The sequence below is a fragment of the Esox lucius genome, chromosome 11, assembly GCF_011004845.1.
Source record: "Esox lucius isolate fEsoLuc1 chromosome 11, fEsoLuc1.pri, whole genome shotgun sequence".
NCBI lineage: Eukaryota > Metazoa > Chordata > Actinopteri > Esociformes > Esocidae > Esox > Esox lucius.
In genome coordinates this window covers 24,548,733-24,576,584 of record NC_047579.1, presented here as the reverse complement: position 1 = coordinate 24,576,584, position 27,852 = coordinate 24,548,733, and the positions used below count along the sequence as shown (strand labels likewise).

Below are 27,852 nucleotides of genomic sequence, written 5' to 3'. Positions count from 1 at the left end.
CCCACAAGAAAAGAAAACAAATCTGTGAGTGTGTGTGCCACAGTGTGTGTGTGCATGCTGTATATATCTGTCCTTATGTGTATTTGTATAGAAGACATTTGGCGGATGTTTATTAATATCTTCTTTTTTTCCCTTTCCCATATATCTATGGCTAAAAATGAAACATTGTCAACATAACATCCCTGTAGGCGGGAACTATGATGACCGGAAACAGTGGCGGTATTATTTCTGTGAGAAAAACACTTTTTACTCAACTAGGTTCTGTATATAGTAGAGTGACTGATGTCCCAGAAACAAGCTGTTGATGCCGTCAGTTGGTTTTGCACAATGAAAATGTCAAACCTGTTGACTTTTCAGGTAACTATGTGTCTGTGTATGTACATGCACAGCCATAACAACGCCAACACACATTTCAGATTAGTCCATTTATACGGACTAGCCCAGAATAGGCCTTTTCCATGTTTCTCTTCTAATCAAGTATTTGGTTTGTGTGTGTGTATGTATACACTATCGTTCAAAAGTTTTGGGTCACTTAGAAAGGTCTTTGTTTTCCATGAAAACATATATGAAATTAGTAAGAATAGAAATAATGATTTTTAATTGAAATAATAATTGTGTCCTTTGCTTTCATCCAATTACAGCCTTGCAGACCTTTGGCATTCTAATTGTCAATTTGTTGAGGTGATCTGAAGAGATTTCACCCCATGCTTCCTGAAGCACCTCACACAAGTTGAATTGGCTTGATGGGCACTTCTTATGTACCATATGGTCAAGCTGCTCCCACAACAGCTCAATAGGGTTGAGATCTGGTTACTGTACTGGCCACTCCATTATTAACAGCATTCCAGCTGACTGCTTCTTCCCTAAATAGTTCTTGCATAGTTTGGAGCTGTGTTTGGGTCATTCTCCTGTTGTAGGAGCAAATTGGCTCCAATCAAGCACCATCCACAGGGTGTGACATGGCGTTTTACAATTGAGTGATAGCCTTCTTTCTTCAAGATTCCTTTTGCTCTGTACAAATCTCCCACTTTACCACCACCAAAGCACCCCCAGACCATCACATTGCCTCCACCATGCTTGACAGAGGGCAACAAGCATTTGTTCTGCATCTGATGAATGTTCTTCTTTGTGATCCGAACGCCTAAAACTTTTTTCCAGTCTTCCTCTATCCAGTGTAGTGTTCTTTTGCCCATCTTAACCATTTCTTTTTATTGGCCAATGTGAAATATGGCTTTTTCTTTGCAACTCTGCCTAGAAGGCCAGCAATCCAGAGTTGCCCCTTCACTGTTGACATTGAGACTGGTGTTTTGCAGATACTATTTATGAAGCTGCCAGTTGAGGACATGTGAGGCGTCTGTTTCTCAAACTAGGCACTCTAATGTATTTGTCCTATTGCTCAGTTGTGTACCGGGGTCCCACATTCCTCTTTCTATTCTGGTTAGAGCAAGTTTGCACACAATGTTGTACGAGATGTTCAGTTTCTTAACAATTTTTCATATTGACTAGACTTAATTACTCAAGAATAGACTGACGAGTTTCAGAAGAAAGTTCTTTGTTTCTGGTCATTTTGAGCCTGTAATCGATCCCACAATTGCTGATGCCCCAGATACTCAACTAGTCTTAAGAAGGCCAGTTTTCAGCTGTGCTAACATAATTGCAAAAGGGTTTTCTAATTATCAATGAGCCAATTATAAACTTGGATAAGCAAACACAACGTGCCATTGGAACACAGGAGTGATGGTTGCTGACAATGGGCGTCTGTACACCTATGTAAATATTCCATAAAAAATCAACCGTTTCCAGCTACAATAGTCATTTACAACAACTTCTACACTGTACTTCTGATAAGTTCAATGTTATTTTAATGGACAAAAATGGCTTTTCTTTCGAAAATGAGGGAAGAAAAAGGTGCAATGGTCTCTTAATTTTTTCCAGAGCTGTATATGAATGAGCCCTAGTCATGTTATGAAAATGCTGTTTGGCTTCTCCACAGTGTTGCCCGTGTTAAGTCTTGCTTAAGTGGAAAAGTCTTCACTTTGTGCAGGTTAAAGAGCAGTCATATAGATAATGTTCCTTGTACAGCAGCAAGATTGGCAGATACCTTGAGAGAGGGTGATGTTGAAAGATAGAGGTAGGGATGGAGAAAGGACACAATGGGGGAAAGTGATAGATGACTGGCTGCACATCTTTGAGTGAGGCATGCCTGTTAAGACCCAAGCCTTGCGTGTAGAGTGCGTGCGTGTGTGTGTTTGTGTTGTGTGCATGTTATGTGTGTGCCTGTATGTGTGAACTCTGCTCTTTGAGCAACGTCCTCATGCCCATATCTTCTGCTCTGTTTACCTGTTTTGTTGCCATGGTGACTCCCGCCTTGGATCCTTGCCAAAACAAATCGACAGAGGGGGCTGCAGGTGAGGTGAGGGTATGTGTTTGAGTGATAAAAGGGAACCGAGAGGGACAGATAGACAGGGAAAAGAGAGAGAGAGACCTGTAGCATTACATAGACACCGCTTGCTTTCAAACAGGAAGCTGAGTGATGCAGTGTTCATTCAGTGACGCAACCAACTGCCGCTGCTGACGGACAGTCGCTCTGTTGCCCTGGTGACGACCCGGAGAATACAAACATCCAGACTGCCGCTAACCTCTTTACCGACCTCTTTAGCGTCATCGTCATTGTCGTTATCACTAGGAACGCTATCATCGGAGTCATTATCATCTTTGTCGTTACGACCATTAGTTGCGACAGCTGGCTTGGGCAGGGAGGGAAATATAAGGTTGGTTCGTGGTTGCAGAAGTCAGTGATGATGTGACCACACAGATATAGAATGTTTATCTATGGTTGAAATTGCCCCCCACCAACAGTTGGTCAGATAGGGGAGGGATCACAGCGTAGATCAGAAAACACCTGTCGGTTGTGTGACACTCATAGGTTGGATGGTGGGACTGGGGCTACATTTGGAAAGGCCCATTAAATCTCCCAATTCTGCCTTCTTATAGGCTATAATTTATTTGTTTTTATATTCTTACAAACCTTAGCCTCAGGCTGGTTAAAAGTGCATGTTACTTTGCTGTTTAATATCCAGTTGGGTGATTGTCTCCTGGTTAGTCTCATGCATCAGCATGTTCTTAAGTGTTTATGATCTGTGAGCGTGTTCATATACGTTTGTTGTAATTTTGATCGTAGGAAAGGATTTGTGGTTAGTCAGCATATGAGTTAATATTTTAATAGAATTGTTCATTTTGAGGTTTTGTAATGTACTGTACGTGTACCTTTACAACAACAAAAAACATGACAGTTATGAAGATATTGAAACAAGGCTGCTGTTATGTGTTTCAATTTCACAACTGGCACATGTAACTGAAAACACATTCTGTGACGGGCTTGTTTTGCTGTTTTATCAATATCTGATGTGCGGGGTAACAGAGTTCAGAGCACTAGTTGGTCACAAAAACAGAATGAGATTAAAATGTTTCAGTTTGTAGATATTGAATCTCTTGTTAAAAACCTATAGAATAATATAATTAGAAATAACCAACTTGAAACATAAGACAAAAAAATACAATGTCAATTTTAGAGTTCCTTTATTTGCACAATTTAATATCAGAAAACATAAAAACAAAAGATTGTTATAATTTAACAGGACATTTAAGAAACTACTTCATCTATTTTCTGGTGATCTGTGGGCTTGTTTTTTCGGTATAGTAAAATGCATTCTGAACTTACTAAGGGCCAGGTTCTTCAAAAGGACATCCTTACTTGTATTGTCATGTACTTCCTGGTCTGTTTTTTTCTTACCAGTGGTTGAATGTGGTGCCGGTAGCCTCAGGTAGGACGGCTGTTGTACTGCATGTTTCTCCTGGAACCTCTGTGGTTGAACCAGGCTCCTGTTCCTGCTGAACTGAGCCAGCCAACGTCACACACTGATTATCAGAGCAGCAGGCACGGGAGACCGGCCCAGAAAGACACCCACACGTTTATACACACGCATTGATAATATGTGCACACACACGCACCTGAATATGCTGACAATGTACAACAGACCTACTACACAAAGTAAAAAAAAGTAGCCAGAGAGAGCGAGAGACGCATAGAGAAAGACAGAAAGAGAGTGACACATTTCATAGAATGCAGTGCATTTGTTATTCTAATGGAGATTGAAAACCACACTGACATTTGGAAAGTTTTATACATAGAAAGATTAAAGCATTCACGTTGTAATCTGCCTATTACAATAAAATGTGGGCACACAAATATTCACAGGCAAAACCACAAGATGCATGATGAGTCCACAATCTGGGTATTGGGTTCACACACACACCCCCATACACACCACCATATTACACCCTTGTCAGGCACTCTCTAACACACACCACATGTACACACTAACCAATACTGTGCAATAAAGAACTGATATACATGCACAAGGATTTGCAAATTTGAGTTCAATACATTTTGGCATAAATACACCAGAGGAAGATAAAAGAGTTGGATAGGCATTTGTTTAAATAATAAACCATCAAAATACAGGTGTAGTGTACACACAGTCCTGAGAAAGTCATATGATTAACGAGGCATATAGTAAAGTAGAATAAGCACTATTTGGAACTTTGGCTACACAGTGGTACATCCACAGAGAACCAGGCGGTTGGGTAAAGTTCTCAGTGATCCTCCCCAGTGCTACCTTTTCTGTCCTGGGTTCAGACTTGCAGGTTGTGGCCCAAGTGCGGCAGAACTTAACCACTGTGAACATGGAGATCAACATACAGTGTTCACATGTGGGCTAAGTCCTGCCGCCGTGCAACCAGGTGTGTGTGTCTGACTACCCATCTGCCTCAAACACAGAGCACACACTCCAACTCATTCATGGTCACTCAAGTTATTTCTGTCCAGTTTCTTCTTAATATTACTTTATTTTTGTATTTGAGTGCTGTTTGGACTGGTATATACTGATTCTCATTTGAATTATTTATTTCACTGAATTTCTTTAATTGCATTGCTTATGAGCGACACATAAGCATTTTTCTACAACAGCAACATCTGCTGTAAAATGCATGGGACCAATAAAACTGAATTGAAACTTTTTGTGTTTGTGGTGGATTAGTATTTGCAAGTGTGAATGTATGTGTGTGTTAGGGTGTTTTTTGTGTGTTAGGGCAGTTTTGTTTGCATGTCTTTTGAATAGTGTGTGTTACAAAAATATTTTCATACACCTCATTCCCTTTGTCCAGGCTGCATACTTCATACCGGCCATTGGAAATCCCTGGCAATGTGATTCAGTGTTTAGTCTTAAAAATCACCCCGCCAGGAATTCCCCTGGCCGACAGCATAGGTGACTAGAGGTGTGTGTGCGCGCTGGTCTGTGTCCATGGCAACTTATGATAACTGTGTGTGTCCTTGGCAACATATGTTAGATATGTATGCTTAGGTTCTATGGCCTTGATAAGATGTACTATCCCTATAATCACCACATGAAAAGATATTGGTTATTTACACAGTAACTCCATGAGGATGATGAACTGGATGGCGCACAGTGATCTCTCAGTCCATCCTCTTGAACTGTCTACAAATCTAGCCGGCCCTGTGTGTCTGTAGGTTTGTTTGTGTGCCTGAATGTGTGTGCCTAAGTGTGTCTCTTCAGTGCCATCATGTCTTTGTCATTCACCGGTCCATTTTGATGCCCTTTTTCAGCAGTATGGCGTGGCCTCTTGGAGATCCAGCTTCCTGTGGCCTCTTATAAATAGCTTTTCAATGACAGCGGGGAGAATTAGGTCAGTGGCACTCCCATCAAGACGTGGTACAGTACGCACTGTGTCCTGTCTCACTGCCCCTGTCTGGGGAAAAAGACTTGCCGTTTAGTGGCTATGTCTCACAACCACACCTTACGGGAGCTGGGACTCCTAAATCTGCCCCATTGAATGACCCATCCACACAGAGTTTGATATATCCGATACTGCCGAACTATTTAGTACAAGCAGCATGCAACCACCTCATATAGACAAATATCTATTTTAGAGAGGTATTTGTTCTAGTCTAGTGATTCTGATAGCACTGCATGGGATGAGTCAGTGTTAGTGTTCACTTTTAGGGGAAATTCCAGACCCTAAATAAGTTAATCTGGTGTCTCAAGGCCTGACGTGTCTTGCCAGCCAAGACACACCCGTTTTAGCATCACAGTTGTTAGAATGCTACATAACAGTGGTCTGTACAGACAGGTGCTACAGGAATTGTTGTGGAAGTTAAGCTGTACACTTACTAAACAAATGTAGTCAGCTAGTTCTGTGAATGAAGGGTAGCTGTAGGTTATAAATAGCAAATGTAGTGTTTGTGTGTCATTGATTCCAAACAGACCTGTGGTTTTAATAAAATGTCAGAATGTATTAAGTATGTATTAAGGATAACTGGAGTGAATTGTCCTAAGAGATACACATTATATACCCAATTCTGTCACAATGTAAAGTGTATCGAGCAGCTAGCGCTTGCAAATGGAAAAAGAAGTCCGACATGCTAATACTAACAAATATCTTTCTGGGGTACACATCAGCCCTAGGAGTACATGGCCAATGCCAAAAAACTTTTCTTTCTCTTTGACAAACTAGCACTGTGATGAGCATGTGATAGTTAATAAGCGACTCACTTGCTGACCAAACCCTGGCTTGGTCTGCCAGATCAATGTTCTGTTCAGCCACTCTGGCGGTCAATTAACCAATCACAGCCTGATGAACATCTCCGGAGAGGATGTGATAGGGCGGTAAACTGGGAAAAAAACCAAGACACAACAGCAGTGTCTGTCTGCCATTACACTCTCTTTCCCTGCTCACAGTAACGAGTGTGACTTCAAACTGGGGTACGATTGAATTTCCTGCTGAGTTATCGTTTTTGCATTGTCAACCCACAAATCATTCCACTGTTGTTTACATGGCTCAACAGACACAGCGATGCTCCACGTTGGAAAGAATAATACTTTATATCTTTCATGATTTAGGCTGGAGTATGCAGCCTTTCATTATTTGATAGAATTTAATGTTTCAGTATTACTCACTCTGTGTATTCACGAATGAGCACGCAACGACAGTTCACTGAAGCTTTAGTCCCACGAAGGCAGAAGTTCACTAGAGTTGTCAGCACTCTCTGAAGAAAGAAAAGCTACACTATCTCATCTCATGCAACATCCCAGAGAGTCAACTCCATGTACTGGCCTTCCCTCCTCCTAGCTGGGCCACATTGTAACTAATTGTACGTTTTCTCTCTCCCTCTGTGTCTCTGTCTCATTTCATCTTTTCCGTTGGCGTCTTCTTTTTCCTTTTTCCTCAATCAAATCCATAGTCGTTGATACCCATGAGCTCATTCGTTCCTCTTTTGCTCTAATGACAGCGTGGCTGGTGACGCACTCAACCCCGGCGCCCTCCCTCCTCGCCTCAGACACTTGTTTAAGGGATCGACTGCTAATATCTACCAGGTTCAACAAATGCCAGCAATATAGGATCCATGTCCTGTGTGTTTTATGTGACGTAAAGATATTTACTAAGTGGTAGTGTAGCCGAGGGCAAACTTGTGTTAAAGGCACCCGGTGTGTCCGTTTGTCCAATTTGTAGAAAAAATGCAATTGAAACTAATTGCAACATTTTGTTAACTGCCCTCCTTTTCAGCAAACGTGTCGTTTAATTTGGTACGAGTGTGTGTGTCTGTGTGTGTGTGTCTGTGCACCATACATAGGCTGTGTCTGTGTGATTGTGTGTGTATGTGGGTTCCCGTGTGTGTGTTTCTGGAAATTTGAGTGTAGGGTGTGTTTTTGCGTCTTTATGTTTCTATGTGAAAACAAGGGCTCTATGATCTCTATTCTCCACTTTCTTGCTAGTGTGTGCGCTGGACAGTAGCCCTGACATGGCCATTTACACAAAGACATGGCGCTAAGTGGAAAACACTCTGTGGAGACAGCTGGATCTCAGTGTGTGTTGTCTCGACACATCGTTTTTTCCTCCCCCCTGTTAGCTTTTCCAAGCAGCCTATCTCGCACACAGAAACGCATGTACACACGCGCACGCACACACACACACACACACACACAAACACAAAAGACTGTCACAGAATGCAACTGACAGTACTCCCACAATACGCACACATTCTTTTTTTCCAATGTCCTTTTAGGCAAACAAGGGGAGTGTGTTAGCAACTCTGTGACCTCAGCGTTTCTGATTAATTGTGAACAGAGTACCGGCCGAATATCATCTGCTTCACCTCGGTGTGAACAGAGTACATACACAGTACATGTTACTGTACCATAGTGTTCTGCCGTAAGGTTCCACAAAGCAGCGTACTGTAAATACTAAAAGGACAGGATGACACACACAAAAGTGGACAGCCTGAAATATACCTATTTAAGAGAATGGAACATTTTGCCTAGTGACCTAAATATTGTTCACTTCTGTAAAGTTTAATGAATCAGGAGGGAGATTGCGCTAAACTAGATTGTTCATGCGCAATGAACCCTTTCTGAGATGGTCCCTTCTAAGAGGGAATTGCTATCGTAGTGTGTTGTGTGACCTAAAACACCGACTTTAACCTTGTGCTCTATGCCACAGTCCTTTAATCATGGCCGCACCCTTCTCTTTAAGTGAGTGCATTTGGGTGTGTGTGGTTGGGGGCGTGTGTTCGCGTGCATGTGTGGCAAGTGTTAGTGTGGATTCTGTGCCGTTCGCTGACATTCAAAGAAAGACGTCAGTGTCATTTCTTGGTCTGAATGGTGGTCACACACAGTGAACTGAAAGTTCACCGGTGGCCGAACCGACTACCACATTTAGCAGACATAAGTATGAAGGAGGAAAAAAAACAAGTATTTCCAGCTCCAGTTGTTAGCTCAGAGGCCTAACCAGCCCAGAACCCAACCCAGGGCTTAGCCAAGCTCAGCCCAGCCGGGCCCAGCATCTGTAACCCAACTCTGGGCCTCAACCCCTGCCAAACCCGACCACCACTACCAGCCCTTTACTTAGCCACTGCCGCCCGAGCCGCCTGCACACACACACACACACACACACACACACAACACACACACAAACACACTCTGCCGCCTCAGAGCACTCTGCACCTCCTCTTCTTCTTTATTCCACTACGCCACTGTTTCCTGAGCACAGGCCCAGTTGCTGGGGACTCCACCAACACCCCCACCCACCAGACTCCCCGAATTAGACAGCCCAAACCCCCGGGCCGAGCTCCAGACCCTCTTCCTCATCTTCTGCTCCCTCCTTCGTCCCTCTGCACCGCTTCATCTTCTCCTCGCCCTCTACCTCCTCCCTTTCCCCCGTTTCCCTTCCTTCCATCTCTCTTTTTCTTTCTGGCTCCCTCCTCCACCTCCCTACTCCTCCGCTCCCCTGGCCCTCTCCTCAGTGTCGTCCTTGATTAGCGTCGCTTGAGGACAAACAACCACTTTGGTGTGTTATCTAGGACTCCCTATCGCTCTCTCTTCCCCGGTGCGTTGGTAGTCACCTGGCAGAAACTCACAGGAGGTTTGGGACTGAGGACCCAGTAAACCCTAGTGGAGAGACATGCTGAGAGCCCCAGAGGCGGAGTCAGACAGCCAGGGACTGAAATGACCACTGCAGGCTTGCTAAACCCTTGACTGGAACCCTGAGCTGTATAATTCCCTTTCCTTTCATGGTTCTCTCCTCTCTGGGCTGCCACAGTAGACTTACAGGGCTTCTGAACAATGACAAGAATGTTCAGTGCTCTCCGCCCCTCTCTCTCTCTCACACACTCTTTCTCTCTCTCTCTCTACTCCACGTCTTCCTCTTGACTGCTTTTCCAACAAACTTTTAATGACCTCCATTCTGTCTGTCAGCCACCAACAAAGATGGGGCTGGTAGGCAGACGTAAGCAGACAAACAAACACATAGAAGGACAGATTAACGGACAGACAAACAGACAGACAACTGGCAGGTAGAAAGATGGCCAGACAGACATCCCATTCAGTGAAACTATATACCGCATGACCTTTGGTGGGGAAGTTCACATTGGCGACAGAGATTACTCATAGATCAGGAGAACATTTCGCACATCCAAATAACTCGGATCAAGATATCCAACATTCACCGTCAGACGTCAACAGCCTGATCCACAGGGTGGCAAGAAGTTGTTCCCTCCACTAATACAAACATGCATGCACATCCTTCATTTTTGGTTTTTTAAACAAACTAAAAGTTGACAATAAGCCAATAAGACCATTGTCTAAAACCAAGTCTGAGAGGAAACCGGAGAAAGAACATCCTAAGTGTTAGAAAACAGAAGCGTTACATACCTGAGAGGAGACTGTTTGCCTCTCTCACTCCTACTCACACTCTGTCTTCAAGAGCTTGTGTTGAACCTCAAGGTTGCACAGTCCTCCTTTCAATTAAACGTTCAACTCCCCCTCTCTCTCTCTCTCTCCGCTCCCAAAGCAGAGTGTGTGTGAGAGCATGGTGTGTGTGAGAGTCTGGGAGCCAGACGGGGTGAGTGAGTCAGGCAGCCCAGCCCTGTCCATGGCAGGGGATTCCTTTTTGTAAACGTCAGAGATTGGGTCCTCCCCTTCCCCACATCGCCGTAACACACAGGAAAGGGGGAGGGGAGGCAATTAGCTGTACTTCTGCTAAGAAAAGGGCACGCTGTTTAACCCGGACTCACCGTGGCCAAGTGGAGGCTTCATGGGGCTTTAATTGGGAACTATCTTGTTTGAAATAATGAACTTTGATGGTTACCTGTTGACGCACTGACATATAGCATCAGGGGCGATACGTTCTATCGCTCTCTCTCTCTCTCTCTCTCTCTATATATATATATATATATATATATATATATAAAAAAATAATAATTCAATAAGCCTAATATTTGTGTCTTTTTGCTGTTTTTGTCTATTCATCCCTATACTCACGCGCATCAAACTAAGTTAGATCAGGTCACATGTCGTCGTTTAGGAGACAACAAGCGCTCGTTTCTATGGTCGCGCGTGGCCGTGAGGTTTGGTGGTGGGTAACTCTGTGGGGGACGGGGGAGGGGAGGAGAAGGCCTCTGTGGGTTTAATCTGCACCTGTCCAGTGTTGACACAGCCTCCCCCCTTCCCCACCTCCTCTCCTTCACCATTGGTAAGACAAGCCTCGGAGAGACAGAGAGAGGGACTATTAGGGGCTTTACGACATCCCTTCTCTCCTCCCACTGTCCTCTCCTTTCCGCTGCAAGTATCAGTGTGAGAAAAGAGCATTGCTTGGATGACCACGCCCCTGTAAGCACAGTACGCGCGTCACACATTCCTCTCGCGCACACACTCACACTCATACACACATACACACTGGTTTCTAAGCAACAGTCACAAAGGCACGTAATAATTCTGCCCGTAAGACACGTGATCACAGAGATACACAGTACTCGTCTCCCAAGCGCAGGATGACTTTACAGTTTGACGAATTAGCTTGTTTACGGATGTTTACGCTTTTGTTGTCATGAAACTTCTGCGGAATTGCAACAAGTGAGACGCAGTTGGTCTGTTTAAGTAATACTGAAGCTGACACTTTTGGTGCATGTGTGTATTTGTTTGTGAGGCTGTGTGTGTACAGTAACAATCGGTCACAAAAAGCTTTTTGCTTGTATGAGTGCATCAGTGTCAGATGACCTATGCTGCATTTGTCTGTTCCTAAAACTCTATCAGTGGTCTGTCTCGTAAAATGTCAGTGTCTAGACAGAAAACATGAGCGTGGGGATCATGTGGGTCCCAGTAGTAAGAAAGCAACGAATACATCAGAGCAAATCTCAAACTACAGAACATGTCAGCTGCATGTGTGCGTGTGTGTTCAGAGAGATCCACTGTACAAGGTTTATGCAATTATCTGCTCCTGCTTGGCAACATGTCAGGTCAAAGTTCATTGTAAATAATGTTACAATACATGCTCATGTGCTCATTGTCGTGTGTGTGTGTGTGGATACTTGTTTCTGTAAATTCTCAGCACTATAACTGATATTACATAATCCTTTTTAAGCGTGTGTGTCAGATTTTGGGTTTACAGTTGTGGTTAACTACTGTGTAAGGGTAAAGGTTAGGTGTTAGGTTTGGGTTTGGGGACTTCACAGAGTGAATGTGTGTGTGTGTGTGTGCAAAAGAAATGCTCGGAATAATTGGAATATTTAAATTTGTTACTATTAAGGTTTACACTTTAAAGAGTAATGTACGTGTATTTTCTTTGCGCACAACTTCTATGCATGTGTGTGTGTGCCCATGTACCACATACTTATGTAAAACATACTCTTCAGGCTTAAGAGTCCATATTTAAAGTGCTATTGTTATCTTTTGAGGGGCTCAACCAGGATTGACTCTTGAGGTTATGTGTTTGAGAAACAGAGGTCCTGCGCTTGGTATGTGCCAAATCAGATGGAATCGGTACTCACCAAGTAAGCGGTGTTATATCCTCTACTCCCGCCTGCGTGTGTGTGAGGTAGTCATGTGAAGTGTCAGACTGAGAGTGTTTCTCAGACAGTGAGTCACTCAACTATAAGTGACTCTAATCTCAGCCCTGCGGTACATAAAACAAATGATCCAGTTTGGTTGTCATGGCAGCACGGATGCAATTATACAAGCATTCTACTGAGGAAATAGATCTTCCTCTGAGACGTTGGAGAGAGAGAACCTCCCTTCACCAACCGGACCTATCCCTGACTCCATTCCCTCATCCATGCCTCCCCTCTGGGAAGACACGGAGACTGGGCAAAGGGTTGGACCCTGATCTGTGTGCTTTATCCAACTTCCCCAGACAACCGTTGTCATGCAGAGGACTAGCCGGCCAAGGCCCCTCTAGATCTAAGACTATGGCTGGTATTGAAAGTCTCATAGCAGTCCTCTGGCATCAAGTTCACATTGTACTTTCCATCTCATCTATATAGGTCTAGATGACTCAACTGATCCTGGATGGGTATTCTAAATCTAAGAGGCTTTTTGAACACTGGCACAGGACATCAAGACAATCTCTGACCTGTCACAATAAACAAGTCCAATGTTATGGAGCATTCTGATTAAGATATAGTATGTAGAACAGTCATGTAGAGTCAGGCATGTTCATAGAATTATTACACACTCCTGAACTCCTGGCTATGAATCATCTGATCTATGGTTGTCTTATCTCACCGCAGTCTTACATCTCCCTGTGGTGGCTTGAGCACATTGGAGCTCACTCAAGTTAGAAGGCCAGAGAGTGAGTTCCTTCAGGCGCGTAAGGATTCCAGTGTAGACCTCGTGGTTGAGTGAGCAGTATGATAAGAACCAGAACAGCATCAGATATGGTTTGGAGGACACATCTCAACATCGGCTATCCCAAATCTATGTCGAGTTGCTACAAAGAAAACATTAGTCACATGGATATCATGAATTTGGGAGAAAAACAAAAAACTAATATACAATGGATATAAAAAGTCTACACACCCTTGTTAAAATGCCAGGTTCTTGTGATGTAAAAGAATGAGACAAAGATAAATCATGTCAGATCTTTTTCCACCTTTAATGTTACCTATAATGTGAACAATTCAAATGAAAAACAATCTGAAATCTTTGAAGGGGGAAAATAACCTTACAATAACCTGGTTGCATAAGTGTGCACATCCTCTTATAACTGGGGATGCGGCTGTGTTCAGAATTAACCAATCACATTCAAACTCATGTTAAATAGAAGTCATTTCACACCTGCCATCATTTAAAGTGACTCTGATTAATCACAAATAAAGTTCAGCGGTTCTAATAGGATTTTCCTGACATTTTCTTAGTTGCATCTCAGAGCAAAAGCCATGGTCCGCAGAGAGCTTCTAAAGTATCAGAGGGATCTCACTGTTGAAAGATATCAGTCAGGAGAAGGGTACAAAAGAATTTCCAAAGCATTAGGGTGCGTAAACCTTTTATATCCATTGTGTGTGTGAATATATATATATTCACACACACATTTTTACATTTTTACTGTTAATTTAAATAGCTGCTGGGTTATAATTTTGGCAGTTTAAATAAATGCAAACATACTATATTAAGGAAGTTTGGGATGAGTTGCAACTATCCAAATATAAGTACAGATTTTATTAAGCAGGTGGGTGCAAAGTATGTCCAATTTAATCCAGCCTTTTAGAAGAAATAAAATACAAAAAAATAATTCCAGAACACAATTGAATGTTTACAGCTAGATTGAAAATATGGAGAAATGATGATGACCAACAAGTATTTTAATAACCGCCCTTTCAATATTGATTTTTACAAGCATATCAGATGAAGAAAAACCACTGTTCAATTTTACAATGTTTAAATGTGGCCAAAACATTTACCAACCTCATAACAAGAATAATTACATACACAATAAAATCTGGATGTTTTGGATTACCCATTTACAATTTCGCAAGATAGACCTTTGATAACAACGTGTACATTTTTTATTTAATTTGTATTTGCTGAATTTGCAGTATTTTTTACAAAGACATTTGAAAGCAGTGCATCATGTTTTATGTTAAAGACATACAGTGTTTTATTGTAAACTGTGTTTTATTGTAAACTATGGAAACTGCCAGACTTGGAATTAAATTCAAGAGCTGTCTTATTTAAGTCCATTAGACCAGCCTGCCCTCAAATTACCACAATAATTGTCAGCGTCAAGTTCTAGTCCATTTAAATCTAAATAGAAGGTGCTGGTTGTGCTACTGTATCTATCATTATTTTATAGACCAGGGTCCTGCCTAATCTAACACTGAAGGAGGTCTCCTCGCAACAACACAAGTGCCAGGGAATTAACAGTGGAATCACAATTCATAACAAGTGCCTGGGCTTCTGTCATTGCACTCCACCATAAAGGCCTGATTGGTGGAGTGCTGCAGAGATGGTTTCCTTCTGGAAAGTTCTCCCAACTCCACACAAGAACTCTGGAGCTCTGTTAGAGGGACTCTTGGTCACCTCTCTGACACAACATTTTCTCCCCTGATTGCTCTGTTTGGCTGAGCTCTATGAACAATAGCTTCAATTTAATGGCTTGGTTTAAGGCTCTGATATGCACTGTCAACTGTGGGACCTTACACCGATCAGCCATAACATTATGACCACTGACAGGTGAATTGAATAACACTCATAATCATGGCACCTGTCACTGGGTGGGATGTATAAGGCAGCAAGTGAACATTCTGTCCTCAGAGTTGATGTGAAAAATTGAAAAATGGGCAAGGATAAGGATCTGAGGGACTTTGACAAGGGCCAAATTGTGATGGCTAGATGACTGGGTCGGAGCATCTCCAAAACTGCAGCCCTGGTGGGGTGTTCCCAGTCAGCAGTGATCAGTACCTGTCAAAAGTGATCAGAGGAAGGAAAAGTGGTGATCCGGCGACAAGGTCATGAGCGGCCAAGGCTCATTGATGCACGTGGGTAGCAAAGGTTGGCCCATGTGGTCCGATCCAACAGAAAAGCTACTGTTGCTCAAATTGCTGAAAAAGTGAATGCTGGTACTGATTCGGAGCATCTCCAAAACTGCAGCCCTGGTGGGGTGTTCCCAGTCAGCAGTGATCAGTACCTGTCAAAAGTGATCAGAGGAAGGAAAAGTGGTGATCCGGCGACAAGGTCATGAGCGGCCAAGGCTCATTGATGCACGTGGGTAGCAAAGGTTGGCCCATGTTGTCCGATCCAACAGAAAAGCTACTGTTGCTCAAATTGCTGAAAAAGTGAATGCTGGTACTGATAGAAAGGTATCAGAACACAGTGCATCACAGTTTGTCGTGAATGGGACTGCATAGCAGACCAGTGAGGGTGTCCATGCTGACCCCTGTCCACCGCCGAAAGCGCCCACAATGGGCATGTGAGCATCAGAACTGGACCACGGAGCAATGGAAGAAGGTGGCCTTGTCTGATGAATTACATTTCCTTTTACATCACATGGATGGCCGGGTGTGTGTGCGTCACTTACCTGGAGAACACATGGCACCAGGATGCACTGTGCAAAGAAGGCAAGCTGGCGAAGACAGTCTGATGCTTTGGGCAATGTTCTGCTGGGAAAACTTGTGTCCTTCCATTCATGTTGATGTTACTTTGACACGTATCACTGACCTGTTAGTTTTTCTTTAAGAAGCCCTCCTGTTCTCCACTCATTACCTGTATTACCTGCACCTGTTTGAACTTGTTAACTGTATAAAAGACACCTGTCCACACACTCAATCAAACAGACTCCAACCTCTCCACAATGGCCAAGACCAGAGAGCTGTGTAAGGACATCAGGGATAAAATTGTAGACCTGCACAAGGCTGGGATGGGCTACAGGACAATAGGCAAGCAGCTTGGTGAGAAGGCAACAACTGTTGGCGCAATTATTAGAAAATGGAAGAAGTTCAAGATGACGGTCAATCTCCCTCGGTCTAGGGCTCCATGCAAGATCTCACCTCGTGGGGCATCAATGATAATGAGGAAGGGGAGGGATCAGCCCAGAACGACACGGCAGGACCTGGTCAATGACCTGAAGATAGCTGGGACCACAGTCTCAAAGAAAACCATTAGTAACACACTACGCCGTCATGGATTAAAATCCTGCAGTGCACGCAAGGTCCCCCTGCTCAAGCCAGCGCATGTCCAGGCCCATCTGAAGTTTACCAATGATCATCTGGATGTTCCAGAGGAGAAATGGGAGAAGGTCATGTGATCTGATGAGACAAAAATAAAGCTTTTTGGTCTAAACTCCACTCACCGTGTTTAGAGGAAAAAGAAGGATGAGTACAAGCCCAAGAACACCATCCCAACTGTGAAGCATGGAGGTGGAAACATCATTCTTTGGGGATGCTTTTCTGCAAAGGGGACAGGATGACTGCATCGTATTGAGGGGAGGATGGATGGAGCCATGTATCGCAAGATCTTGGCCAACAACCTCCTTCCCTCAGTAAGTGCATTGAAGATGGGTCGTGGCTGGGTCTTCCAGCATGACAACGACCCGAAACACATAGCCAGGGCAACTAAGGAGTGGCTCAGTAAGAAGCATCTCAAGGTCCTGGAGTGGCCTAGCCAGTCTCCAGACCTGAAACCAATAGAAAATCTTTGGAGGGAGCTGAAAGTCTGTATTGCCCAGCGACAGTCCCAAAACCTGAAGGATCTGGAGAAGGTCTGTATAGAGGAGTGGGCCAAAATTCCTGCTGCAGTGTGTGCAAACCTGGTCAAGAACTACAGGAAACATATGATCTCTGTAATTGCAAACAAAGGTTTCTGTACCAAATATTAAGTTCTGTTTTTCTGATGTATCAAATAGGTATGTCATGCAATACAATGCAAATTAATTACTTAAAAATCATACAATTTGTTTTAGATTCTGTCACTCACATTAGAAGAGTACCTATGACTTCTACATGCTTTGGAAGTGGGAAACACTGCCTATTTTGCAGGTTATCAAATACTTGTTCTCCCCACTCTATAGACTGGTGTGTGTTTTTTTCAAATAATTTAAAATCAATTGAACTTTCCATATATGGACTCCAATTAAGCTGTAGAATCATTTCAAGGATGATCAATGAAGACAGAAGCTCAACTTCAAGTGTCATAGCAAAGGGTCTGAATACTTATGTAAATGTGATAATTTTTTTGGCAAAAAAAACAAACTGTTTTCACATTGTGTTTTCAGATAGATGAGGAAAAATTTAATCAAATCTATTTCACAATAAGGCAGTAACATCAGAAAATGTGTAAAAAGTGAATGGTCTGAATACTTTCCGAATGTCCTGTATATAGGAATTATCATTTCTACATGAAATAAAATGTTATTAAAAGATCCTTTGAGGGTTTTTCACAATGAAACTTAAAAAGCTCCTTCAAAAAGTTATTTGAGGAATCATTAAAAAAGTTTTTAAACTCTTTAAAATTGTTCTTCAAAGGACTTACAGTACAACTGTTCCCCAAACGTTTCAACTTTTAGAGTGTACAGTCTATGGATCTCTGACCAGAACCGGAACTAGTTCTTGGGTCAGAGTCAGTCGTTCTCCAGGTACCACGTCAACAGAATGCTGTCCAGACTCTGTGTAATAAAGTCAGGCCCTTTACGACAGATTGGATCCACTTGAATTTGTTCTGTAAGAAGTCCTCTCTCTCCTTTCCTCTGTTTCACTCACTTAATTCCCCCTTTACTGTCTTTATGCCCCCTCACTCTATTTCTCTCTCTTTTTCTCTTCCTCCCTCTATCATTTCTCATATCTTCCTTTTTGTCTCACTCCTTTCTCTCCCTTTTTCTCTCCCACTTCCTTTTCTCCTTTGTTCATTTTTTTGACTCTTTCTCCCTCACTCGCTCTTCCCCCCACCTTCCCCCTTCTCTCTGTCTCCCCCTCTCTCACTCTGTCTTTCTCTGGTATTTATGTGTTGGCAGTCACCATGGAGACAAGACACAAACATTGCGGCAGCGCAGAGACAGGAAGTGCTCTGGAACCACAATGGCGTCACTGCGGCTCGGAGCTCACTCTCTGCTCCATGCCTCTCCGGCCAGCACGCATGCTATTATCGTTAATGCTACAGAGACTGCTTAGCTTTGGTCTTATTATTATTAGCATTGCTTTTTCAGCTGTGTCTCTATTACTCTTTCATTTTCACTCGGGTTAGCTGCTTTTCTGTTGAGAGCACAAAGCTCTAGACTGCAGCCCGATGGGTCCCGCTGTCTGCTACGTTTGTGGTGTCTGGGAGTTAAGTGACGGTTGATGCGTTGAAGTGTTTCAGGGGGTTGTAATACTAAAGCAGTGTCCATGATGCGCCGTGTTGTACTTGACAGTGTAAAATGTAAAAAGTGGGGACGCTGTGTATGTATATGTGTGTGTGTTCATAGTTCATCAGCAGTGTTTATTCAGTGTGTGTGTGTGTGTGTTTGCAGTGTGTGTGTGTGTGTGTGTGTGTGTGTGTGTGTTTATGCAGGGTGTGCGTGTGTGGCCCTTTATTGCACAGCATTACATCAGACCGGTGGTCCTACTGTATGTCCATCATTTAGTTTCTTTCTGTTTTTTTGCAGCATACTAGTCTAAATATAATCAGCTGGAAAAACCCCTTGAGTAGAGACCGCCCTCTCCCCCTTCGCTGGCTAAATATATCCAGACATGACCACCTTTCTCTCCCTCCACCCCTGGTTTTCTGTCCTTGATTTCCCCCTTTTCTCTCTCTTCCCTAAAACTAATTTTGAAACCAACAAAAGTTAATCTTTGCATCTTTTTACTTACTTACAAAGAGAAGCTAACTAGCTAGCTACCGGATTTGAGTATGCTGATTTTTCCTCATAGCTAGCTAACATAAGTATGTGTTGATAGTGTCATAAGCAAATTATAATGTAAATATGAGCCAGCTCGTTAGCCTTGCTACAGTAGTTATGTTTATACACTGGCACCATGAAGCCATGACTAGTTATTTTATATTTGCTAGCTACAGTGGATATAAAAATCTACACACCCCTGTTAAAATGCCAGGTTTTTGTGATGTAAAAGAATGACACAAAGATAAATCATGTCAGAACTTTTTCCACTTTTAATGTGACCTATAATGTGAACAATTCAATTGAAAAACAAACTGAAATCTTAGAGGGGGAAAAAATGAAAAATAAAAACCTTACAATAACCTGGTTGCATAAGTGTGCACACCCTCTTTTAACTGGGGATGTGGCTGTGTTCAAAATCATTTAAAGTGACTCTGATTAATCACAAATAAAGTTCAGCTGTTCTAGTAGGATTTTCCTGACATTTTCTTAGTAGCATCTTAGAACAAAAGCCATGGTAAGCAGAGAGTTCCAAAGCATCAGAGGGATCTCATTGTTGAAAGATATCAGTCAGGAGAAGGGTACAAAATACCCAACCCTACCCAAAAAGACTGAGTGTATTAATAAAATCAAAAGTTGCTTCAACAAAGTATTAGTTTAAGGGTGTGCATACTTATGCAACCAGGTTATTGTGAGTTTTACATTTTTTATTTTCTCCCTCAAAGATTTCAGTTTATTTTTCAATTGAATTGTTCACGTTATAGGTCACATTAAAGGTGGAAAAAGACATGATTTATCTTTTTTCTCATTCTTTTACATCACAAGAACCTGGCATTTTAACAGGGGTGTGTAGACTTTTTTAGCCACTGTATGTGTCCTATCAAAGCATGTTTGCAATGTTAGCATCTTAGCAATTCTAGCATCTTATCACCTAATTTAGAACGACATCTTACAAATGAAGCTGAAATCAGTAGAAATGACGGAGTAACTGGGTAGCTTGTCTCACAGACATGGGAAATGCTTGTCACTTACCATAAGATGCTGCAAGTAACATATCTGTCATTACTGCTAGCTAGGTAGTTTCCTCTCATTAGGATTGTTTCAAGGCAGCTCAGTTGTCTCATAAAAATGTTACAGTGTGGAGATTGGGGCTTGGGTAAACAACACAAAATGTGTTGTGGGAGATGATTGGTTGTTTGATGCCTATCATGCTGCGAATTCCTCACAACTTTGTTATTGGCTAACATAGGCCAAGTTTGACACATTGTTCCACGAGACCTTCCACACATCTGGGCTGAGGTGTCTGGGAATGTCGTCCTCACTCTGAAGATGTCTGAATCAAAAGTGAACTGAACCATTTTGATTCTCAAGTGAATTTGTGAAACATGGTTGCTGTCTTTCACTAGCCTTCAGTTATCTCTCAACCTTTCTTCCCTCTCCCATTTATCCACCTCCCTCCCCTTTCCTATCTCTGCATCCCCCTCTCATCCATATCTGTCCTACTTGCTTTTTTCTCCACCCCCCTCATTTCTCTACTCTATCCTTTCTGGGATTGCATCGGGAGGGTATGTTCCTGGAAACTTTTAAAGTTTACAGACATCTAGTGGACCTACAGGGTACTTCTGATTATAGCAGACACTGGTGTCATTCATTTTCTGTGACCCACTGTGCGGCTTTTGCAGAATGTATTAAATAATAATATAATGATTTCTAAATTAAATTGATTAGAAAAACATCTGATATGTAAACCATCAAAATATTGAATATCAATGGAGTTTAACAATATTAGTGTATTCATGTCAATGTGCTTGTCAGTGATTTGGCAACATTCTGATGGCCGTGAAAATAAAGGTAAATGTGAGATACAGTTAGGTCCGGAAATATTTGGACACTGACACAATTTTCATAATTTTGTCTCTGTACGCCACCACAATGGATTTGAAATGTAACAACCGAGATGCAATTGAAGTGCGGACTTTTAGCTTCAATTCAAGGGGTTGAACAAAAATATTGTATGAAACGTTTATGAAATGTTTTCATACACAATCCCCTTATTTCAGGGGCTCAAATGTAATTGGACAAATCAACACAATCATAAATAAAAGTTTTTTTTTCAATACTTTGTCAAGAAACCATCACCAAACGTTGGGTTTCCTCCTTTGTGATGCTTTGCCAGTCCTACTGCAGCTGTCTTCAGTTGTTGTTTGTTCGTGGGACTTCCTCCCTTAAGTTTTGTCTTCAGCAAGTGCATGCTCGATCGGGTTGAGATCAGGTGATTGACAGAGCCATTGCAGAATATTCCACTTCTTTGTCTTAAAAAACTACCGGGTTGCTTACACAATATGTTTTGGATCATTGTCCATCTGTAAAGTGAAGCGGCATCCAATCAACTTTGCTGAATTTGGCTGAATCTGAGCAATACATCCCTATACACTTCAGAATTCATCTGGCTGCTTCTGTCTTCTGTCACATCATCAATAAACACTAGTGACCCAGTGCCATTGGAAGCCATGCATGCCCATGCCATCACACTGCCTCCACCATTTACGGATGATGTGGTATGCAATTTAGAATTGCCAGTGTACTTGCTTTTCTTTTTTTCAGATGTTACATGCACATGTCTACCTCGAAACCTCATTGATGCAATCCCCACATTTCAGTTGTACAGACTACCTTAGAGTACCTATGATATAAATTAAAGACTTCTACATGCTTTGTAAGTGGGAAAACCTGCAAAATCGGCAGTGTATCAAATACTCTCCCCACTGTATACTTAATACTGTAAATTTGTACATTTTCTGTACATTTTCTGCCTTCATTGCGTATTTAAAATTGCCATTTGCACTATATTTGCCTTCATTGTACATCTATACATTCTGTTTGTAACATACACTATACTTAATACTTGTACATTTCCTGCTCTCCTCTATTTGCACTTCTGGTTAGATGCTAACTGCATTTCGTTGTACTGTACTTGTACTGTTCAATGTCAATAAAGTTGAATGTAATCTAATACAATAATACATTTGCTCTTGTGTCTTTATGGTAGACTTGGATAATGATATGCCTACCTCCTGGAGAGTGTTCTTCACTTGGTTGGATGTGTTGAAGGGAGTATTCTTTACCATGGAAAGGATCCTACGATCATCCACCACTTTTGTCTTCTGTGGACGTGAAGGCCTTTTTGTGTTGCAGAGCTCACCAGTGTGTTCTATTTTTCACAGAAAGTACCAAACTGTTGATTGGGCCACTCCTAATGTTCCTGCTACAGTATCTCTCTGGTGGATTTTTTATTTTTTGCAGCTTAAGGATGGCCTGTTTCACTTGCATTGAGAACTCCTTTTACTGCATGTTGTGGGTTTACAGCAACAGTTTCCAAATGTGAATGCAGCACCTGGAATCAACTCCAGACCTTTTACCTGTTTAATTGTTGAAGGAAAACAAAGGAATAGCCCACACCTGTCCATGAAGCAGCCTTTGCGTTAAAATAGTCCAATTACTTTTGGTTCCTTGAAAAAAAGTGGTCTACAAATTAATGAACTGTAATTCCTAAACTCTTCCTCCAATTTGGTTGTGAATACCTTCAAAATAAAGCTAAGAGACTGCACTTTAAGCATATATTCATTATTTAACTTTAACTTGAATATAATTTGGTAAACAGACAAAATAAGAAAACTTGGTCAGTGTCCAATTATTTACAGACCTAACTGTAATTGGAAATTATAAAGTTTGATTTGTTTGGCCCTTTTCCTATATTAGTTTTAACACATAGTTAATTCTAACTTTTTACTTCAGTTTTCTCAAGTAAACATTACCAAAGTGACTGCTTACATTACCATAGACCCAATTAACTTTGACAAATGATTGTCCTGTCCCTCTGATGAAGGCCTCGCGACCTAGTACCCAGAGGTACATGCACACAAACTCACACTCTCACACACACACACAAATACACCACCCACCACAGCCCAGGTCAAGTACACTACACAGATTAATCTCACTGATAAATACAGTGGTGGGGATATTCCATACAGGTTCTCATTTTGTAAAATATATTCATGAAGATGATGATAGTGGTGAGGTGATGGTGATGATAAAAATGTGGCAAAGATTATATATTGTATGTTTAAAACAACACCCTTTTAAGAATTTGTGGAAATCACATTCCTCCATTAATTCCACACCCAGATGCCTGACTGTCCAAATGTTATGCCAAGGGGCGTTAGTATCTTCTATGATAGGAGTCTGGATGTTAGTATCTTCTCTGACAGGAATCTGGATGTTAGTATCTTCTCTGAAAGGAGTCTGGCTGTTAGAATGTTCTCTGAAAGGAGTCTGGATGTTAGTATCTTCTCTGACAGGAGTCTGGCTGTTAGTATCTTCTCTGAAAGGAGTCTGGATGTTAGAATCTTCCCTGACAGGAGTCTGGATTTTAGAATCTTCTCTGACAGGAATCTGGATGTTATAATATTCTCTGACAGGAGTCTGGATTTTAAAATCTTCCCTGACAGGAGTCTGGATGTTAGAATCTTCTCTGACAAGAGTCTGGATGTTAGAATCTTCCCTGACAAGAGTCTGGATGTTAGAATCTTCTCTGACAGGTGTCTGGATGTTAGAATCTTCTCTGACAGGAGTCTGGATGTTAGAAGCTTCTCTGACAGGGGTCTGGATGTTAGAATCTTCTCGGGCAGGGGTCTGGATGTTAGAATCTTCTCGGACAGGGGTCTGGATGTTAGAATCTTCTCTGACAGGAGTCTGGATGTTAGAATCTTCTCTGACAGGGGTCTGGATGTTAGAATCTTCTCTGACAGGAGTCTGGATGTTAGAATCTTCTCTGACAGGAGTCTGGATGTTAGAATCTTCCCTGACAAGAGTCTGGATGTTAGAATCTTCTCTGACAGGTGTCTGGATGTTAGAATCTTCTCTGACAGGAGTCTGGATGTTAGAAGCTTCTCTGACAGGGGTCTGGATGTTAGAATCTTCTCGGACAGGGGTCTGGATGTTAGAATCTTCTCGGACAGGGGTCTGGATGTTAGAATCTTCTCTGACAGGAGTCTGGATGTTAGAATCTTCTCTGACAGGAGTCTGGATGTTAGTCTCAACATGAACACATCCCAAAGGACTCCCAAGTCAGAAAATGACTCAAGTATTTGATTGCATCCAGAAGCCAATGGTTTCCTGATTTTCCTCATTATACGATGTACTGGGCCAGAGCCAAATCCCACATGGTTGATGCCTTTTTGTTTTATGTCGTTAGCTTTGACACTCTGGTTGATTGGTCCAGTACAGGGGTTCCCAAAGGGCACAGTGGTAAAATCATTGTCTCGTGGTGTAGCTGTAGTCCTTGCGATCAGGGTTCTAATACGCTGTATGGGGTGGGTAAACTGGGTTGCCTTGAACCGTTATACTTCTGCAACTCTTTGCAGTTAGTAATAACTCCTGGTTGGGCAAGTAGTGTGGTAACAAGCAGAATAGCTTGGCAAGATGGGCACCAGACAATCTATGTCTTGATCTTTGACATTGAGTTTGCAATGAAACTATATTCTGAGGCCGTATCTTGCAAATTGGAATTCACAGAATTGGCGGATTGGGGAGGGGTGGTAAAAATAAAAACTAGAATTATGCGAATCAAAAAATTATAATCCAATCACTGATTCTTTTGTACAAAGCATTTAATTGTCATATTGCCTAAAAGATTGCAATGTAACGCCCTTTTCAGCTAGCGGCATAAAGTCAAGGTGTACCATGGCTTGGTGCATTTAAATGAAAATCTGTGCATTCAGATTGTTTTATTTCTCATAAACAACGTAGTGTAATCGTGACAACAGGTCCAAATGTCCTTTGAAAAACAATCAGCCAAGTAAGTGTAGCAAACGCACACAACGCTGGTGAATGGGCTGAAGGGGAAAGAGGTTACAGCAAACATGGGAGTGTAGTGATGGTAAAGATTATGCTGTCAAAAAACATGGATAACCGATGGAGTGTCTTCAATCTGACAGTCCAAGTCATTAACATCAAGCACACCACCTCACCCAAAATAGTGGTGTCAAGTAGAGGCACAGCAGGTGGATTCAGGACATGGTCAGTGCATCGGTCGAAGCTCTGGGACACAAATCCAGCCTGGAATATGTGCAAACAGCTTATTGCTTATTCATGCACTAGGAGAGAAATGCTCAAATCAAGTTGTTATCAACCTGTCGTGCCGAGGCAAGCATTAAAACATGAAAATCCTAAAGCTTCTAAGCACGGCAGTGTGAGGTAGTAGGCCAGCTCCCTTTGAATAAGGAAATGCTATGGCATTTAAGTATGTGATAACAAGAAATAATGATTTCACTTTGAATTAAACACATATAGCTTTGACCTAACAAGGAATGTTATCTTTAGTGGATGTTTTGGGTTTTACAGCACAAGGTGTAGACGCCAAGGCTCGGTGTTGAAGATAAGAGGTTATTTCATCCAATCCAAAGAGAAACTTAGGTCCCTTTCAAAGGACAACAGGGCTTGTTGAGACAGAAAGTCATTTAGTAAGATCTTGACATTTTAATAAACTTTGTAGTGAAAAAGGGCCTCTCAATACTGCATCGACTTATACGAAGAGAGAAGTGACAGTCCAAAAAACGATATAACAGAAACTCCTTGGGCCATTTTTCACTATTGGGTGAGGGGATGGGGGAGGGGGGTCTGAAAGCAGCCACACTGAGTTCCTTTTCCTCAATTCAACGGTCTGAGATCATCTCTATGTCACAAGGCCTGCTCAGTGACTTCCTCTTGTCTGTTAGAGTCTTACATGTCCTCACTGTCACACACACACACACACACACACACACACACTAGGATGTCAATGCATATGCAGGCATGAATGCAAGTAAACACTCATGGTCTCCAACAGTTGTGTCAGTGTACGCCTGTTCCATGTCACTAGCCTGGCGGACGTGGATTGTCATGGTTGTTTTGACTCTGAGGACAATAGAATTAGCACTCACATTTTGGAAAAATGCATGCACTTACAACTGTAAGTGGCCCTGTGTTACTTCACAGTAATTCTAGAAGAGAGGTGGAGTGACAGAGTACAGAGGTGAGAAATGTGTTAGAGTACTGTCGACTGTAATACAGTAGAATAGGGAAGAGTAGAATATAATATAGCAGAAGAATAAAATTGAGCAATATAATTGAGTACAGTAGAATAGAGGATAATATAACAGAGTAAAGTGAAATGCATTACAGTATTACAGAGTTGAGTATAGAAGAATAGAACTTAGCAGAGGTGGAGAGAGCACTGAAATATTTCACCAAATCATTTGCTAATTTCACTAAGGTTAACTGAATGTTATACATTATCTTTTACATGCAAAATAGGAAGAAGAAGTGTAAATGAATTCATTTACATTCAGTAAATGAATGTATGGTACAGTATGAACTCTATTACAGCATTTATTTGACATAATAATAAGAAAACAATAATGTGTTAATATAAGTCACAAAAGATTTCAGTCTCAAAAGACAAAACAAATGACTTCAGTAAGCGGCTGTGTGACAGGTGTGAAATGGCTAGTCAGCATTCTGGACTGCTAACATTTCCATGGTTGACGTCGCTTGTTGAGAGAGTTTGAAGTAGTTGGTAATGAAGGTATGACATCTCAATTGAATTGAAAATATACCTAAGTAAAAGTAAAATTACAGACTTAAAATATTTATTAATTAAGTACAAGTTAACGGAAAAGCTACTCAATGCCAGTAACGAGAGTATTTTTAATCCGTTATGTTAATCATATATTTCTGTTCCATACAATACATTACCTTTGTCTATTATAGTAGAATTTAGAGTAGAAATGAAAAATTTCCCCCTAGAATAAAGTCTTTAATAATGCTGGAATAATGTCTATAGCCATGCATGAGCCAGCTTTGTAACTCTTTGGCCATCCTGAACAGTAGTTCTATTTTAGCGTCTGTTGGATAGTTAGGGTCGTTCGAGTGAAGTTTAGGATGTTCAGTGTTGAGAATTTGAGTACATTGCTGCTTTTATGATACTGGAAAATCTGAAAATTCACGTCAGTGTAGGGAACTGAACAGAGCATGGGGCTGCATGTATGCAGGATGGAATTATTGTGAGCGTGTTCCAGTGTGCATGCTTGTGCGTGTGTGTGATGCTGTCTCTCACAGTTGAAGTGTACCTATGATAACAATTACAGACCTCCACATGCTTTGTAAGTAGGAAAAGCTGCAAAATCGGCAGTGTATCAAATACTTGTTCTCCCCACTGTATGATACTTTCTTTCCCTCTGAGATGTGCCGTGCACACAGTGCCACTATTAGAGTTATTACAGCCAGAACACACTGGGCCAGATGTGCAGTACTTAGAACATATACATCAGTCTACACACGTTAACCCCCAGGCCCATACAGGAAATCCAAGAGAAAAATGTATGTGTCTGTGCATGCAGGCGTGTGTGTGTTTGTGTTCTGTGCTTGCCGGGCATGTGGGACAAGAAGCAAATTCAGTGGATGCAGGAATACATAGATAATAGAGACCTTTATCTAATGAAAGTGACTGCCTATATGAGGATTAAAATCTATTACACAGATTCATGTATATCTCTGTTAAGGTGTGCAGTTGTTGGACTGTCTGTGATGAAGCTC

General features: G+C 41.8%; 1 protein-coding gene across 1 annotated transcript in view; it reads right to left on the bottom strand.

Annotated features, from left to right (window-relative positions):
• The window catches only part of LOC105012885 (guanine nucleotide-binding protein G(I)/G(S)/G(O) subunit gamma-12), a 35,784-nt gene extending 25,301 nt beyond the window's left edge, over positions 1-10,483 (bottom strand). Inside the window, exon 1 of the mRNA XM_010874013.3 lies at positions 10,287-10,483. The gene's annotated coding sequence lies outside the window, so the exon portion shown is untranslated. The remainder of the gene's footprint in view (positions 1-10,286) is intronic.
• Positions 10,484-27,852: the final 17,369 nt, after the last annotated feature.